Source organism: Mustela lutreola, chromosome 9 (genome assembly GCF_030435805.1).
Source record: "Mustela lutreola isolate mMusLut2 chromosome 9, mMusLut2.pri, whole genome shotgun sequence".
NCBI lineage: Eukaryota > Metazoa > Chordata > Mammalia > Carnivora > Mustelidae > Mustela > Mustela lutreola.
The window spans coordinates 105,904,876-105,922,554 of NC_081298.1; the positions used below are offsets into that span (position 1 = coordinate 105,904,876).

A 17,679-nucleotide genomic window follows, 5' to 3' on the forward strand; every position below is an offset into this window, starting at 1 on the left:
TCACCCTGTCAAAAATCCCTAAGATGCCGGGGAAACTATGAAAATCCTGTTTTCACATACAGTAAGGCTAAGTTGGCAGGAATGGGAGGAAATCCCTCAGAGGCAGAAACAATGAGGAAGTGTGAAGCAGGAGAAGTGAGCAGGAGCCAAATGATAGAAAAAATAGAAAACAAATTCAGACTGAATTGGGATATGAGAGAAAGATTGGAAATCCTTATGAATACCCAGAACCTTCAAAAGACAGAAATTTTAGTGGATGTTGTCAGACCTTGCTCCCCAAGGGAAACAGTGGCATACATGCCATAGACCATTACTTGCCTTAAGATATCTAATTTTATTTTATTTTAATTTATTTATTTGAAAGAGAGAGAGAGAGCATACAAGCAGGGGGAGGGGCAGAAGGAGAAGGAGAAGCAGCTCCCCACTGAGCAGGGAGCCCAAAACCGGGCTTCATCCCAGATTCCTGAGATCATGACCTGAGCTGAAGGCTGACACGTAACCAACTGAGCCACCCAGGTGCCCCAAGATACTAAATTTTAGTTCAGAATGGAAGCAAAATAAAAAAGCTTACCTGAGAATTTCTAATCAGAAGCTTGTCCTTATGCAAGTTTGGGGCTGGAATTCATACCCTCTTTGTGACCCAAAACCTTTTAAAATGGTCGTAGGTTCCCAGGATCCTGGGATCTGGCCCCATATCTCCCAGTCAGGCTCTTCACTCAGCAGGAAATCTGCTTGGGATTCTCTCCCTCCCCCTCCCCCTGCTCATTCTCACTCATAACCTCTGTCCCTCTTCTCTCTCTAAAATAAATAAATCTTCAAAAATAAGCAAGTCATCATGCAAGATTGAGGGCAAAATAAAGGCATTTTCTGACAACAAAAATTGATGGACGTACCCTAAGTAATGAAATATCTAAGGGATGTACATTAGAGAGAAGGAAAATGATCTCAGAAGGTCTGAGATGCGTATAAAGCAAAGGCACAAGGGGAAGAGTTAAAAGGTGAAACTTGATTCTGAGAAAAACAACCAGCTGAATGCACAACGCCATGAAAATCATTAACGAGCACCCTAAGATTGGGAGAAAAGCATTTGTAGGGGGGCAATGGAAGATTTGACTGGGGCCAGAACTTGAAAGGTTTACCAGCGGAGGGTGTCTAGACTTTATTCTCCTGGCAGGAGGAAGATATTGACGTGTTGTTGTTGTTGTAAAATGATAAGATGCAATGCCTGGGAACAGGACCAAGCAGGTGGTATCCATGAGTGAGGGAGGCTGGGTGTGAGACAGTTGGAAGCGGGCAGATAGGAGGGGACTCCAAAGCCGGAAAGCCCTATCTAAAGGGGTCAGTCACTGCTCAGCTCTTTTCTACTGCTGCCATGTGGGAGTTGAGCTCCGCATGTTGCCAGATCTTTCGTTTTCCAGAGAGGCTATAATCGGAGGTTTGGGTCAGTTTTGGTGTTCTCAATGTTTAAAATAGACCCATGGATTCCATTTTTTTGAGAAAATTGTATCACAAATGAACATGTGTGGTGAGACAGAACTTTCACATGGAGGGCCCGAGGGTTTGTGACACCTGGACTGGTAAAAGTGATGATGTGGAAACACGGATCTGGTGGGGCGTGCAAGGTCTGCCTGCGACGCTGGTCCCAGCCTTGCTGCCTCTTCAAAAATTATCTTGCCTGGCCAAATTTGGTTTTGCTTCTTTACTCAGGGATGCTCTCATATCACCAACAAGGCTGTTAAGTCTTTAGCAGGTAGGGGTCTTATCCTCTTCGGAGAGGTTAGAGCACACCACAGGTTAGAGCACACTGCCTGGCTTTCAGAGGGTAGGGCAGACAACCTGGTGAGAATTAACTCCCTTCTCCTCCCTCCTGCAAGTCTTGTTCTCAAAGAATGGAAGGTATTTTTTCATCCTTCCAGCTCCTCAGGGTTGCTGTACTCTAGGGATTTGGATTTCCCTTGCCCAGCCTCTAGCAGATGGCCTCCTAAAGAAGCTGAGACCTATGCCCAGTTCCCCTGAACTGTCCTAGGAGGTAAAGAACCTTCTATAGGAATGCCTGAAGATGGCCCATTACTGAGCACTAAATGCCACAACTGGGCAGGAAACTGGAGGTCTTATGGTCAAGACCATGGCTGATCTGTGTGATGAGGGCGTTGCTGGCCCCTGGAGACACAGATGTACAAAACCAGACAGAGGTAAATGGTAAGAATGAGGGAGGAGGCCCCTGACCTATTTTTCTGGTACCATATAAGGTCTAGAGTTTCTTCTACTATCACCTAGGAGCAGGAAGGAAACCAACAGTAGTTAATGTCAAGTCATCTGGTCAACCAGACACAACCAGATTTAGAAAACAATAGGCACTCTTGTGCCAATCCTGTGGGCACCTGTGAAATGTTTGTAGATAGTAGGAGGTCTACCAGCAATGAAAGTTGAGGGAGGTAGGAGAGAGGAGTTGGTAGAAATGCGAGAAATGACCAAGCCTTGGATGTCATGGAAACATGTCACCATGTCTGCTTATCCCAGAGGAGCACTCATCCTTTGTGATCATTATCCTAGAGTCAACAAGGAAAAAATCATAGCTTTTCCACTTTATATACACTAAAATAATGTGTATATAAATAATAAAGTGTAAGAGACCTACCAAAAACTTCCAAAATCACCAGTGCAAAGCTCAATGAATTATCTCTAAGTGAACAGACCGTGTCAAAAACAGGTCCAAAAACAGAACATGGCCTATCTTCCCAAAGTCTGCTTTGTGGCTCCTTCCGGGCACTACCCTCTCCTTTCTCCTGTGATGGTAGCCACTCTTCTGACTTCCAGCTCTTAGATTTGTTCAGCCTGTTTTTGAACTTTGTGTTAAAGAAATCCTAAAGTGTAGACTCCCTGTGTCTGGTTCCTTTCGCTCCATTGCATTTGGGAGTTTCACCTATGTTGCTGCTTGCAGCCTCCCTTTGTTCATTTCCATTGTTGCATAGTGTGGAAATACCCTGATATATAAAAACCCCTGGTTGGACATTTGGGCTGTTTCAAGCTGGAGACTATGATAAATTATTGTTGTTTTTTTTTAACCTTCAAGAAGAAGAGCAATCTTAAGAGAGTAGTGGAATGTTGGGGAGTCCTGTGGTCATCTCTCCATGATTACTCATGATTATAACATTTTACTGAACTGAAATGATCTGAAAATATCCTGTGACAGTTCCCAGCATTTTCTTTGTGCTCAGTAGAGCTACATGTAGGCACTTAAAAACTCAAAAAGAGTCAGAAATGGAAACAGTCCTATCATCCAGCCCAGAATTTCCCAAATTTCATTTCTACAAAGGCCATCTTTGTGACTTCTGCCATATTCTTGTACCACCAAGACTATCACTTCATATTTTTCTTCCAACTGTCTAACTTTTCACACTTAGAGATCCATCCTTGGGGCGTCTGGATGACCCAGTTGGTTAAACACCTGAATTTGGCTCAGGTCATGATCTCAGGGTCCCCTGCTTAGTGAGGGGTCTGCTTGTCCCTCTCCCTCTGCCTCTGCCCCTCCCCCTGCTTGTGCATGTGCTCATTTGGTCTCCTCAAACCAATAAATACATAAAATTAAAAAAAAAATCCGGGGTGCCTGGGTGGCTCAGTGGGTTAAGACTCTGCCTTCGGCTCAGGTCATGATCTCAGGGCCTTGGGATGGAGTCCCGCATCAGGCTCTCTGCTCAGCAGGGATCCTGCTTCCTCCTCTCTCTCTCTGCCTCCCTCCCTGTCTACTTGTGATCTCTCTCTGTCAAATAAATAAATAAAATATTTAAAAAAAATCCACTCTTGCCTTGTCCTAAGAAATAATAGCTACGAACTCCTGGCCTTGATAGGTGGCTACATTGCTTCTATTTCACATTAGAACAAACATATAACTATTCAAATACATTTGTCAGTCTGCTACCTGTGTGAGATATTCTCTGTTGCCTACTTCTGGGCCATTCCTTCCCCCGCTCTGTCTGTAAACTGACCTCCCCAGACTGCCTACCCCGGCTCCCTTGCCCTCTGCCTTTGTGTGTGTTCTTCTGAGAGGCACAGAAGAGGGTCTAGAGGTCAGGGCCTGCCTCCCTACCCCAGCTGATGGAGCTCCATTCTCTGTCCGAAGGCTGTGGGTCTGGTCAGGCAGCCGTCTCTCACAGTGAATAGTTTTATCCCCTTGCCTCTCCAGACATTCGAAGTCCCTGGCATTTTACCATTTCTAGGCTCCATTTTGTGTCCATCCCTTTATAAACAATCCCTTACTCAGCCTTTTTGAACTTCCCATTTCAGGGGACCATCTGTTTCCTGCTAGGAGGGATGGTATATCAAACACCACCAATGGCAGGCATGCATTCCTTGTTCTGTACAGTTGCTAGCTGAGACCCCGGAGGTCCAAGGTCCTCCAAGGTCCTCCCATCGCCGCCATGAGTGCCCGGGCTGGGAATAGCCTCCCTGATTCAATGCCTTTCTCTAGGTGGATGCTTCTCCGTCGGGGGAGGAGTTGTCAGTTCTGATAACAATGTCCAAGTGGTCGATATTGCAAGTCCTCTTTCTAATCCTCGTTTTCTTACCCTGTCTTCCCAGTCCTAATCTCTTTTTTCTTTTTTTTTTTTTAAAAAAAGATTTTATTTATTTATTTGACATAGATCACAAGTAGGCAGAGTCAGGCAGAGAGAGAGGAGGAAACAGGCTCCCTGCTGAGCTGAGAGCCCGATGTGGGACTCGATCCAAGGATCCTGGGATCATGACCTGAGCCGAAAGGCAGAGGCTTTAACCCACTGAGCCACCCAGGCGTGCCAGTAATCTCTTTTTTCTTAAACTGTGCTCCAGATCAAACTGGATCTCAGCTCGCTTATTTCTTCCTCCCCTAACCTAATACTGACTCGTGGTTTGCATCAGCTCTCCCAGAGCCCCTACCTTTGTTCAGACACACCTGCATTTCAGTTCTCTCCTTTGATCATGAATCTTTCCCGGGAAAGGCCCAAAGCCCTGACCCAAACATCTCTTCCTCTATGAGCCTGCTGTGTAAACTTTTTCCCTTTGTCCAGAAATAATCTTTGCCTCTCCTGTCTCCCATAGCTCTACCTTAGCACTGGCCCAAATGGTAACAAGTTGTGTGTATGTGTTTCCTTGACTACACTGTGATCCCTTCTTGGAATAATCATGCCTGATTCCTTTGAATAAATGATCAGCACCCCTGAGCCTGACTCAAACCCTTCATGGTGCTATGTTGAATTAAATTGCATTCATTAGGTCATTAAGAATATTAAAGCATGAGGGGCGCCTGGGTGGCTCAGTGGGTTAAAGCCTCTGCCTTCATCTCAGGTCATGATCTCAGGGTCCTGGAATCGAGCCCCACATCAGGCTCTCCACTCAGCAGGGAGCCTGCTTCCCTTCCTCTCTGCCTACTCGTGATTTCTGTCTGTTAAACAAATAAATAAAATCTTTAAAAAAAAAGAATATTAAAGCATGAGAGGTGATGTTCTAATGGGTCACAGATGAATTCCTATCCCGCTAATTTTTAATGATTATTTATTTTAAAGTGGTATGTCAGGGCACCTGGGTGGCTCAGTGGGTTAAGCCGCTGCCTTCGGCTCAGGTCATGATCTCAGGGTCCTGGGATCGAGTCCCACACCGGGCTCTCTGCTCAGCGGGGAGCCTGCTTCCTCCTCTCTCTCTCTCTTTGCCTGTTTCTCTGTCAAATAAATAAATAAAATCTTTAAAAAATAAAATAAAATAAAATGGTATGTCAGAGGTATGGCCCAAGTTGAGGGTGACTCTTTCCAATCTCTTATTCTTCTCCTGCTGGAAAGGGGTGGGGAAACAGTCATCCGGTTTCATTCTGGGTCCTCCAGCTGAGGTCCTTAGATGAGCAGCATTGGGCCCATAGACTGCTGAGTAAGTGTGCAAACACTGTGTACATGAGGGGGAATAGAAGGGGAGTGGGGCTCAGAGTGCTTTTTGAATTCCTGAAGGTGTCCAGCTCCAAAGAGCACGTTGACCTTAAACATAAAGGAGGTCTTCCTGATCTCCAGCATCTGAGGTCAAGTTAAAGCACCTGTGAATCATATACTGTCCCTTCTCCTGGGTTTTTCCTCTGTGCATGGATCTCCCGTGGGGACCTTCGGGAAGGGTAGTTTTGGCCTCAAGAAGCAGCTTATCTGGGATCTGGGCATTTGAATGCAGAGTTATGACCATGTCCTCTTTTTTTCAGACATAGTTCCTACAAGCATCAACCCAGGACCCAAGCTTGGGAGGCAAGTCTGCGGTGGAGAGCCTCCAGCCACTATGCCAAGAAGGGCCTCCATGTTTGCCACTGACCATGAGCTCACCCACAGGTGAGTCAATTCCCAGCTCTGAGCACCTTGGCGACCTTGGACTGTGAGCTGAAGTGGGGGGGGCAGTCACATGCTGTCAGGACAGGGTTCTCCAAAGGGGCCAAGCTCTTACACAGAAACCTTACCTCTTAGGAAATCTGGAGGTTGGCTCTCCAGGTCAGGCTCCCCCAGAGGAGCAAAGAATTAGGATGGAGCGCTGGGTTTGGGATTGATGGGTGGCCTGGGGCTTATTGTCTATGATTCTCTTCTCCTGTTTATTCTGTCTCATCCAGAGCTGACGGAAGAGGTCTTGACAATCCATGGAATTTAGGGGAGCCTGACCGTGGCTACAACCCTAGTCTGTGGTGGTGTACCTCTCTCAGATATCCTCCCCGCTGCACCTCACCCTGGGATACTGCCCCACACCTGGGTCATTGCAGCCTCCTCCCTGCCGCGCACATAGAGGAGAGGGCCCCATACTGGACATTGGGAGCCCTGAGTGCGAATCTCACTTCTGCCAACAACAACCACTGTGTATTTTGGGGCAAGTCCCTTAACCTCTCTGGGTCTTAAATCCCTTAGCTGTAGGAGGGAGATAATAATCCTATAAGGCCCTCAAGTGTTGCTTTGAGAAGCAAGATAATGAGTGTGAAAATCTTTCATTTACTCTAAAGTGTGAGTAGCATTTATTATTATTTATCCTGGAAACCCTTCCTTGGGGCCCTCCTAAGTGAACCTAAGAGTGAATGGTTAGTAATGAACTTTTAGTTTCTCCCCCCAGACCATTATTTGCACTTGGATGTTCCATGCCTGCATTCAGAGGAAATAGTAGGGAATAAATTTGAGGTTCGCAGACATGCTGGGGGAGAACATTCCCAAGCAGGAGGTCCTGCTTCCTTCACTGGATGCTCAGCAGACCTCACGATCTCTCCTCATGAAAGGATGGACATCGGTATCTGTGTCAGGGAAGTCTTTGAGCAGAAGGCTGGGGGGGGAAGTGTCCAAGGGCAAACACTTGCTCGGGAACAACTTCACAACATCCTCCATTTGACACTCACTTGGGAGCTAGCTGATGCGTCCATGAGACTGTTCTCAGCAGAACACACCACGACATTGGGAAGAGAAAAGAATTCTTTTCCCTGAATTCCTGTGTTACATTAGTGAAAGGAGAGAAGAGGGCCAAAAATTTCGTAATGTTTGAAGGCCCCTTTCCTGGTGCAGGTGTTCGCCTGCATTCCAATAGGTCGGTGGCTGCTTTCTCTCTTGCTCAATACTTCCTCCTGCATTCAATCCACATTCTTGTTTCCTGTCCAGAGTTCCCCACTCCTTTTCCAGCAATTTCTGTTCTCTAGGCCCCCATTTCCTCCTCCTCATCCCTCAAATACAGACCCAGGTTCTGGCAAAAACCTGGGCCAGCCACACCATCTCCTGTGGGTTGGCACAGCCTGTTCAGCATACAGAGCTCAGAAAAAGGCATTTGGGGGCACCTGGGTGGCTCAGTGGGCTAAGCCTCTGCCTGTGGCTCAGTGGGCTAAGCCTCTGCCTTCGGCTCAAGTCGTGATCTCAGGGATCGAGCCCCGCTCAGGTCGTGATCTCAGGGATCTCTGCTCAGTGGGGAGCCGGCTCCCCACCGCCCACCTGCCTCTTTGCCTACTTGTGATCTCTCTCTCTCTGTGTCAAATAAATAAATAAAATATTTTTTAAAAAGAAGAAAGAAAGAGTTGTTTGACTGCAGATATTGGCCCATCATTCCCGCTGGCCTAGGTGCCTTTCTCAGGCACCTGCTGGGCCCAAGCAGCCTTTTGGACCTCATCTTCTTTTCCCTCACCCCTTCCTGCCCTGCTCCCTGGCCCAGTGCCCTACTCACACCTCTCTTGAAAACCGCTCCATAGCCTGTGTCTGTACATTTGTTAGCCATTCCTTCTACCCAAAGTTCTTTCATTTACCCCTCACAGTCCCCCCTCCCGGCCCTCCAGGCCATCTGAGTGGCATTTCCTCATCAGCCAGGGCACATGGATGGTGGCGGAGCTGGGTCAGCTGTTTACTAAGGGACCCAAGCTGCTGGCTGTGTCTTTAGATTTTTCCCCTTGGGCTCCTCAGACTCCCCAGAGAGGAATCTTCCAGGCTCTTGCCTGGAGGGTGGGGTCAGGCTGAGTGTGTGTTTAAGCCCCAAGCGGCAAGAAGGGCTGAGAGTCCTTAAGTGTAAAAACCAGTGGTATCAGTCCTCCAGCCTTCTGTTTTCCATGCTGCACCCCGCACTGCACTGTTACTGAGCCCCCCATCCCGAGACCCACTCCATTACCCTCTCAAGGGAGTAAACCTGCAAACTTCTGCTGGGGCAAGATGAGGCAGGCACCCAGCAGGATGGAGTCAGAGCTGGCCTCAAGGGAACCAGAAAGTGCAGTAAACACAGACACTCTGGGACTCCTCCCCAAGTGCAAAGGCTGCTTGCTGGGTGTTCGAAGTAATTTGCATATATTTACATATTGATATTTACCTCTTGAATCACACTTCTCCCAGCTCTCTGCTCTTATCCCCACCCACCTGACTGACAGGCCTGACTGCCTGTCCTGAGCCCTTGGGGCTCTTGCCTCCTCCTTTTGAGAAGTCCATGATATGAAAATTCATCCTAGCTTTCTCCAAGTCAGGCTTGGGGTATGGCTCAAAAGTCAGCCTGGTAGGTTATCCCTCATCTGTTTGCTTTCCTGCTTCCAGAATGTTAGTGCTGCCTCTTGGTCTGGCTGCTCCTGATCTATCACCTGTATACGAAAACTGAAGTGGCAGAGTGCCTGGGTGGCTCAGTGGGTTAAGCCTCTGCCTTCCGCTCAGGTCATGATCTCAGGGTCCTGGAATTGAACCCCTCCGTGGGCTCTCTGCTCAGCGGGGAGCCTGCTTCCCCCTCTCTCTCTGCCTGCCTCTCTGCCTACTTGTGATCTCTCTCTGTGTGTCAAATAAATAAATTAAATATTTTAATTAAAAAAAAAAAAAGAAAGAAAACCGAAGTGGTAAATCTAGCACTTTTCTGAGTTCCATGCATTATGCTAGTCAGTATGCTCGGGGGGTGGGGGGGAGTGGGAACCCCCAAATGTGTAGCCAGTTGGTCAAAATGTGGGTGGCCAGAGGACCCCAGAAACTGCATCTGGCATGTGAAGCCAGGCAGTGTCGATGGAAACTGTCCGTCCCACATGGAGTGTGCCCTGATTCAGGGCAGTTAGTATAATATCTGCATTGCTGTCCTACAGACAGGGAGGGCAAGCCGGAAGTCACCCCCCCCCCCCCCGACACACACACCAGGATGCCTGGTAGCCAGAGTGCTGGGGATGAAGAGGTCACAGACCACAGATGGTCAAGTGAAGCTTTCCAGACTTTAGCTGCCCTTGTGACCAGGGCCTTCTTCCATGGCCAACATCAGAGTAATGGAGTGTGAGAGTTTCCCCAGGCCTAATAGGTCCAAATGAGGTTGTATTTGTGACCTCACTTCTCAACATCTTCCCTACATCCAGCCCGCAAAGTGCGTGTGCCCATGGGAATTTCTGAGGGTGCCCAGGTTCCTCAAGTTTGCTCCTGAACAAGTCCGGTCCGCTCTTTTTGAAGTCGGCTGGACACCGCTGCTTCCCTGCGTTAACATCATTTTGCATCTATTCTGCTTGCCTTTCCACATAAATTGTACCATCCAAACTAGTTTTTCCTGGCTTCAGGTCGGGTTCAAGCCACAGAAGGCACTGGAGGCAGGGGCTAGAGGAGGGTGAAGTCAGGGTATTCATTCCCTCTCCCCTCCTTACAGGGAGTTGGTTGATTCTTGTAAGAAAGGCTACAGCTGGCACGGTTGGGGCGCCTGGGTGACTCAGTGGGTTAAGCTGCTGCCTTCGGCTCAGGCCATGATCTCAGGGTCCTGGAATCATATGGGGCTCCCAGCTCAGTGGGGAGTCTGCTTGTCCCTCTGCACCCTCCCACTTGTGTGTACTCTCTCTCAAATAAATAAATAAAATGTTAAGAAAGAGAGAGAGAGAAAAGAAGGAAGGAAGGAAGAAAGGAAGAAAGGAAGAAAGGGTATAGCTTTCATAGGGCAGCCCATATGCTAACTGCTCCCTCACTAGTCACCTGGTGGGGAGGAGGTAATAGCTTCACCACCCCTTGTGGGTTTCCCTTAACCCTGCCCACAGCGTTGTAAATAGTCCTTCTCTAGGCTCTCCTCAGATGGCCATGTTGAGAGGCCCTTTGCTTCCTGTTGAGACCCTGACCACACACCTCACTGGTGTTTCTGCTAAATACACATCCTCAGCCCTTCCCCCGCCATGTCCCCAGGGACATCACCAAGGATCCTTCTCTGTCTGTATAGAGCTGCCCTCGCCCTCGTGACCCTCTGGCAATGCAGGAGAGAACACCTCTCCCTGCTCTGTGTCCCTCTGCAACAGGGTCTCAGAGATGTACTACCGGTGCCCCCAGTGGTTTCTAGAATTGTGAGGGAAACATCTCCTTCTGTTTGGCATGCATGAGACTGAAGGAGGAGTGTCGGAGTGGGAGGTGCTGAGCCAGAAGGAGCCAGGGAGCCATGCTCTCACAGACAGGCACTGCATTTGGGGCTGGGGGCCAGGAGCTGGGAGCTGGCCCTGCTGCTACATGGCTGTGTGACCTTGGACAAGTCACTCTCACTTTCAGATTGGTTTCCTCTCCGGTATCACAGGCATTGCACTTGGTGATTCTCAAACTACTCTGGGTCACCAGCTTCCCCTTGGCCAGAATAACTCTTGTTTGATCTATTTTTAGAATCCGGGCTTTTTGTGGAGATTTCCTTTAAAGTATGATTCCACTGTTTGAAAGCAGCTGGACTAGAAGATTCTAAGGTCACTTCTAGTCTTAACATTTTTGAACATAAAATCACCCTTGTCTTCCTCAGCATTGTGCCAGGGAGGGTCTGGTTCCAAGATTTAATGGGAAACTAATGATTAAAGGCCCATCTCCTGCCAGGCTCTCTGCCACAGCAAATCTACCATGACTGGGTTAATAGTCTCGCTCCCTCCCCATCCATCCTGAGCACCTTCTCACTTACTTCTCATTTACTTCTACCACTATTTCCAAGCGAAGGAAAGAAAGGGAAATTTTAAATCAGTTGCATAAAATGCAAACCAGCCCGGTGAACAAAAATGTGGAAAAAAATGGAAGTTTTAACAAATTAATCTTGGGAGCTTTGGAAGCCTTGGACCAGAGCAGCGGAAGCTGGCTGCCCCTCGGTAGTCTGTCCCAGACATTAGGTGTTGGTGAGAATTACAGAGCAGTGATTAACAGTTTGGGCTCTGGGGTCAAAAGGGTATGGGTCAAATTCCGGTGCCACCGTTAAGTCATGGGTCGATTTTGAACTATTTCCCTTGGCTTCCAGGAAGCTCAGAGGTCAGAGTCTGTCAAGTGTGTAACTGAGAACCCTCCTAAGCATCATTCTTTTCCCCTTGGCTCCCATGTCATAGCTTCTTAACATAGTTATCACTAATCCAATTCTTTGTATGTGCCAGAACTCCGAGACACTACCCAATACTGAGCACAGTGCTAGGAATATATGTATATCGATATATGATGGTGGAGTAATTAAGTGACCTTATCCAATACTCCCAGCAACCCTGAGAAGTAGATATCATCATCTTAGAGGAGACATATTTTTGTCATCATCATGTACCATGGGAGGCTGCTTTCTGACCGTGGGGCACCTGCTCTGACGAGAAGGTCCCAGTCTGGGTGCTGAGAAGGTGGAAAGCTTCCCTTGGCCTCTGGCAGCAGGAGCATGGACGTATGAACTAAAGACAGCCAATCAGATCCTCACCTGAGACTTTTAAATCCAGACTGAGCAATGTAATCAGAATCCCTTCTGGCGGGGCTGACCGCTAGGGCACCCAGTGGCCTGTGGCATCAGTGGCACAGGCCTAGGGCCCAGCTACCTACAATTCATTTTGAAAGGGAGGAGAAGTATGGTAAATGATATTATTTGATGTTAGTTTCACAAGAAAGTTTCTGCATCTTGCCAGCCTCTCCAGCAGAGGCTCTCTCTTCCCTTTCCTTCTGTGGATTGTGAATTTCCTTATCATTCAGTCCACTTCCATCACTCCCAAGGGGCTCCTCTCTCAGGATGCTTGCCCTCCATCTCCTCAGCAGCTGTCCAGATGGCTCTGGTTGCCTCTAAGAAGATGAAGCAACAACTCTGCAGCTTTTCCACCCCTCCCCACCCCCACCTACCCCCCTTCTGCCCATTTTATGCTCAAACTCTGCCACTTCAGGGAAGCTGGTGCTCTTCTCCTCTTGCAAACGAGAACCCCAGGATGAGTCTTTCTGTCACAGACAGATGTGCTGTGATTGAGGGCTGACTCGTACGTTTTTCTTAAGGATTAAAGGCCTTTGGGCAAGCTGGCTTCCGTTGGCTTTCATGGATTTCTTTTTCATTTCCTTCTTGAACTCCTCCTTTGCACCCAGCGAGTGGTAGACTCCACGGGGATCCCAAAGGAAAAATATGTAATAAATACAAAAAAGATTATTGGGCTTGGAATTAGGAGACCTGGGACTGAACCCTGGTGTGGCCACTCATTATCTGCCGGAACCTGGATAGGTTCCCTAACCTCTCGGATCATCAGTCACCTTCTCTGTAAAATGTGCCCCTCCACACACATATTCTGAGGGTTCCTCAGCTTAAGTAAGAGTGCATTTAAACACTCATCAAAATCGCTCATTCTTGGCAGATGTCCCATAGGTGTGTGTTTCTATCAGTTGAAACACTGATGATGGAACCCTAAAGGAAGATGCCTCCCCTCCCCCAGTCTCCAGTCACACTAAGTAGGGGCGGGGGCAGAAGCATTAAAAGTCAGGGCACCTGGCAATGTGGGAAAAACTACTTGCCATTGTGTTAAGTATTTACATGAGGCAAATATCTTTTCACGTTCTTGGCAGGAATGCTTATAAAATAGAGCAGGGAGGGACCCTGAACAGCCAGCCTTGTCGGCAGAGGAGGGAGAGTGAGTGAAGGGAGGAGGGTTCCAGGAGAGAAGGTGTTAGAAAGAAGAGCTGAAAACAGCCCTTACCTATAACTGAGTGTGGTCTAAATAGTCCTTGAGTCCAGTTTCCCCGTGGCCTTCAGGTGGGGTGGCAAACGCACTGAAAGTATGGTGTGGACCCCATGGGTGCTGGAGTCAGGACCTGAGTCCCACTCTTGTGTCGAACATCAATGAGGTGAATGAACAGGGAGGGCCACCTCAGCTCTTGGAGCCTCCCCTTCCTATATGATGACAAAGGGGACAATACTTGGACTTGCCTCACTATGGTATAAGCAATGAATAGGCAGCAGACTTTTTTTTAACAGTTTATTAAGTTGTAGTTCACATATCATACAATTCACATCTACCGGGCTCGCTATTTTCCTTGGAATAAGGGCAGGCTTTTTTTCATGTCAAATGGCAGGAGCTGAGGAAGCTGAGCAGAGACACATGATGCCTCTTGGGGCCTCTTGGGGCCTTCCTGCCCACACTCCCTGACCACAAAGCCAGTCACATGGCTCTGTCAATACCAGTGGTGAGAGGCAGGATGCTCGGGCTAACGGGTAGGGCTGCAAAGTCACATGGCCAAGGGTGTGAGTATAAAATTCTACAGCCAGAGGGATCTGAAGACTGGTGAGCAATGATGTGTCCTATGACAGAGGACAAGAAATGCTTAGAAATGCAGGATGGGTGGTTCAGGTCCCCCGGGACCTCCCAGGAGCTTTTCATAGGAAGACCAGCTTCTGCTCTAGCTTCCTGCTTTTGTGGGTCCCACCTTCTGGGTGGGGGACTGTGCTAGCTCAGCCTCTCACATAAGCTTTCTAGACCATAGTTCTTAGTTTCTTGTTCACCAGCTACCCTGCCGCCACTTCCTCTGAGGTTCTACCAAGAGAAGCAGGCCTTCCAAGGGGCTCAGGTCTCCTTCACGTGCTACAGGTTGTGATCAGACCCCTTTGCTCCTGTTCCCAGGGGTCCAGCCAACTTTAGTACCCTTCCTCCTGTTCAGTCTCCCAAAGACAACTTTGTCCCTGTGGCTTTCCTGTACAATAGGGCCTGATGGTACATCTGGTGGAGAGAAAAGACCCACAGAGCCAGGCCCTCAATTCACAGAAAAGTCTGTTTATCTTTGCTGGGGTAAGTCGGAGGCTCCAGCAGTGAGAAGTCAGAAGTCAGATTAGCTTTTCCAAGGGTGACCTATCCTTAGTTGACATTCTCAGTAAATGTCCCTTCCTAATTGCAGTTGATTGAACTTAAAGCAAAATCCTGAAAGGTTTGGTCAACATTTTGGCATAAAGAAGCTTCTAGGTACTCCAGTATTTCCAGTCTGCTTCGTCTGCTTTCATTAGTAATGTGAATGAGCATTTCCTTGGGTACAGCCCAGAGTTAGCAGCAATTACGAAAACTATGCAGAAGCTGGTTAATTGAGGAGCTCGTCACTAAGAGCTGTCACCTCTCTGTCACCCTCTTCCTGTGGAGGCTCTATCACTGTGGTCTTTGCAAGCTGATTTCCAAACATCCTCCTTTCAAGAAAGTGACAGAAAACAAGCCACAAGTGCCCTGTAAAGTTAAACATTCACCTATCTTCTAACCCGGGAATTCTACTCCAGGGTGTTTTTACTCCAGCAAATGAAATTTCTATCCGCCCCCCACAAAGATTTGTACATCCATATCCATAGAAGCTTTATCCTTTAAAAAAAAGGGGGGGGTGCGCCTGGGTGGCTCAGTGGTTTAAAGCCTCTGCCTTCAGCTCGGGTCAGGATCCCAAGGTCCTGGGATCAAGCCCCACATCAGGCTCTCTGCTCCGCGGGGAACCTGCTTTCCCCTCTCTCTCTCTCTCTCTCTCTCTGCCTGCCTCTCTGCCTACTTGTGATCTTTGTCTGTCAAATAAATAAATTTTTAAAAAATTAAAAAAAAAAAGGGGTCGCCTGGGTGGCTCAATGAGTTAAGCCTCTGCCTTTGGCTCAGGTCATGATCTCAAGATTCTGCGATGGAGCCCCGCATCGGGCTCCCTGCTTGGCAGGGAGCCTGCTTCCTCCTCCTCTCTCTCTCTCTGCCTGCCTCTCTGCCTGCTTATGATCTCTCTGTCAAATAAACAAATAAAATCTTTAAAAGAAAAAAAAAGAAAAGATTGATTGGTTTGCAGTGGGGAGGGGCAGAGGGAAAGGGAGAGAGAATTTCAGGCAGACTGCCCGACACCAGGCTCGATCCCCTGACCCTGACATCATGACCTGAGCTGAAACCAAGTGTTAGATGCTTCAATGACCGAGCCACCCAGGCGCCCCAGCAGCTTTGTTCTTAATAGACAACAACTGGGAGAACCCAAATGTCTATCAACAGCTGAATGGATAAACAGACCATAGAATACACATACAATGGAAAACTCTTCTGCAATAAAAAGGAAGGAGAGCCAAAATATGTGACAACACAGATGAAGCTCACAGATATTATGCCGCGTGAAGGAAACCAGACATGAAAGACTCTCCGCTGCGTGATTCCAGGATTATAACACTGTTTTAGTCAGCCCGGGTGGCCCTGGCAGAATACTATAGACTGGGTGACTTACAACAACAGAAATTTATTTCTTACAGTTCTGGAGGCTGGGAAGCCCAAGATCAAAGTGCCAGCAGATTTTGTGGTGTCTGGTGAGAGCCTCTATCCTGATTCATCTTTTGGATGTGTCCTCAAAGGACACAGGGGTGTGGAACTCTCTGGGATTCATTTTATAAGAGCACTAATCCCTCTCGTGGGGGCTTCAACTCCTGAAGTCCCCACCTCCTAATACTCTGACGTCAGGGGTTAACGTTTTAACATAATGAGTTTTGGAGGGATACAAACATTGAGTCCTCTCAGATACCCTGGAAAAGAGAAAAATAGTCAATAATGATAAAAGTCAGAGCAGGTGGAATTGATTGGACCAGAGCAAGAAGGAACTTTCTGGGTGATAGAATATTTTCTATCTTCATTGGTGTGTGTATATGTCTATTTGTTAAAACTTATCAAACTCCAGGGCGCCTGGGTGGCTCAGTGGGTTGAACCTCTGCCTTCAGCTCAGGTCATGATCCTAGAATCCTGGGATCGAGCCCCACATCAGGCTCTCTGCTCAGCGGGGAGCCTGCTTCCCCACCTCTCTCTGCCTCTCTGTCTACTTGTGATCTCTGTCTGTCAAACAAATAAACTCTTAAAAAAAAAAAAAAAAACCTCATCAAACTCCATTGTTAGATCTAAACATTTCATCATATATAAATTATACCTCAATAAAAATATATATGTATTTAAAACCCAGCCTATTTCCTCAAATGTTCCAAGAGAAAACTAAGGACATCTATATCCTAAATGTTAAGATCCATATCCCTAACATTAATCCAAAAAATGTTAAAATGTAATTGGTGACATTAGAGCTGAAAAGGTGGTTGGCAACGGGGTCAACAGCCAACCGGCCATACTTTTACTTTGTATCATCACTTAATTGTTGATGAAAAACAATTTCTGAAAATGGAGTGTGAGGCCTGCCCGATTAGGTTCTTTTTTTTTTTTTTTTAAAGATTTTATTTATTTATTTGACAGACAGAGATCACAAGTAGGCAGAGAGGCAGGCAGAGAGAGAGAGAGAGGAGGAGGAAGCAGGCTCTCTGCTCTACAGAGCAGAGAGCCCGATGCGGGACTCGATCCCAGGACCCTGAGATCATGACCTGAGCTGCAGGCAGAGGCTTTAACCCACTGAGCCACCCAGGCGCCCCCGATTAGGTTCTTAAAATAATTTTGCAAGTGGATCTCAGGTTCTGTCCATTAAGCTCCAAACATCATTACGGGCAGCTTTTATGTCAAGGTCCCATGATACTCCCTTGCTGAGGAGCAGAGCTTGTCCAAGCCCTCCGACCTGTGACGCATGGGTCAACAGAGCACCTCTCCAGCCCAAGGAGAAACATGATTTTCTGAAGACGCCTGAGAGTTGGAAAATCCCATTAGTGGGGGTGGCAGAAAGAGCTCTGGACTGGGGGGCCGGCATTCCTGGAGTGAGACTTTGCTCTTCCAACAACCTGCCCTGGCCAGCACACACATGGAGGAACCCGCTGACCTTCAACCAGAGAGAAACAGTGCTGTGACCTTGGACAAGGCATTTGTTGCTTCTCCTCTAATCTCTCCTGGGCCTCGGGACTCCTAGGACAGGACATTCATTATGACTCTGCCATGACCAAAATCCTTTATAATCCCCACGCTGCTGTCCCTGCCAGGAAAGGCAAACATCTCCCTTGTGCTGAAGGTCTGGTTGTTTGATGTGGCCTGGGACTGAACCAGGCCATGCATTTTCCCCGCTCGTTCAATTAGGATTTTAAACGCAGAGCTACACTGGAACACAC

At 47.8% G+C, this 17,679-nt stretch overlaps 1 protein-coding gene and 1 long non-coding RNA gene across 3 annotated transcripts in view; one reads left to right on the top strand and one right to left on the bottom strand.

Annotated features, from left to right (window-relative positions):
• Positions 1-17,679, bottom strand: part of IMMT (inner membrane mitochondrial protein) — a 240,552-nt gene that overhangs the window by 11,819 nt on the left and 211,054 nt on the right. The window lies entirely within an intron of this gene.
• The window catches only part of LOC131840406 (uncharacterized), a 68,689-nt gene that overhangs the window by 7,174 nt on the left and 43,836 nt on the right, over positions 1-17,679 (top strand). Inside the window, exons 2-3 of one of the 2 annotated variants that reach the window (XR_009357338.1) lie at positions 6,209-6,332; positions 6,605-9,012. This is a non-coding gene — a long non-coding RNA (uncharacterized LOC131840406). Of the gene's footprint in view, positions 1-6,208; positions 6,333-6,604; positions 9,013-17,679 lie in introns of those variants that run through there. The other variant, XR_009357337.1, reaches the window with a different exon arrangement.